The following is a 658-nucleotide window of genomic DNA, read 5'->3' as shown; positions in this document are numbered from 1 at the left end:
ATTTTACAGATTGAAGTTGAACCTCAATGGTATAACATCTTCAGTTGATTCAAGACAAGGATACAGGCCTGGTGTGTGTGGATATGTGACAGTGGTTTGTGCAGGTACATTATGTTAACAAGGGATTACCAGTATCCTACTGTTAAATATACTTTTTACAAGAAATGCATTATTTTTGTCTTTTAATAACCAATTTTTTAACTTGAAAATCTACTATTGCAGGATCTCTCAGGATTATGGGGCCTATTATTGCATTACAAATCACCGGTCTCCTTATCAGGTCTCTCGTCCATGTTGCAAGTACCTTAGGCCATCTTGATCTAGTTTACACATGACATGCAGTTCTTTGGTTTCTTTTGAATTTTATCAGGTTTATCAAGCTGATAAATGAAAATTGTTTATTGCCTGTTTTTCTCTATTCTTAGTTTATTTTTTCTCAACAAAGCAAAGAAATAATTAGCTGTATTTGAATATTCAGTATTTCCCTCAATTTTGACTAGAACGCAATCCATGTTTCAGATTTTTCAACATCCAGTCTAGAGTGCTTGTGGATGATAATATATAACTTTATATGTTCCTAGTTTTTAACATTGTGCAGAAGAAAGGTCTGATTATACTCTATGTAGTAGTGAGAATAATAATAGTTTCACAGTGAAAA

At 32.7% G+C, this 658-nt stretch overlaps 2 protein-coding genes across 4 annotated transcripts in view; both read left to right on the top strand.

Moving 5' to 3' along the window:
* Positions 1-172, top strand: part of LOC119586486 (tRNA pseudouridine(38/39) synthase-like) — a gene marked incomplete at its 5' end in the record, with an annotated part of 3,099 nt that extends 2,927 nt beyond the window's left edge. The window contains 1 exon segment of the mRNA XM_037935223.1: positions 10-172.
* The window catches only part of LOC119586487 (ADP-ribosylation factor-like protein 13B), a 20,121-nt gene that overhangs the window by 5,395 nt on the left and 14,068 nt on the right, over positions 1-658 (top strand). The window lies entirely within an intron of this gene.

The sequence above is a fragment of the Penaeus monodon genome, chromosome 21 (assembly GCF_015228065.2).
Source record: "Penaeus monodon isolate SGIC_2016 chromosome 21, NSTDA_Pmon_1, whole genome shotgun sequence".
NCBI classification, from domain to species: Eukaryota; Metazoa; Arthropoda; class Malacostraca; order Decapoda; family Penaeidae; genus Penaeus; species Penaeus monodon.
The sequence above is the reverse complement of the archived record's forward strand: the minus strand, read 5'-3'. Positions and strand labels throughout refer to the sequence as shown.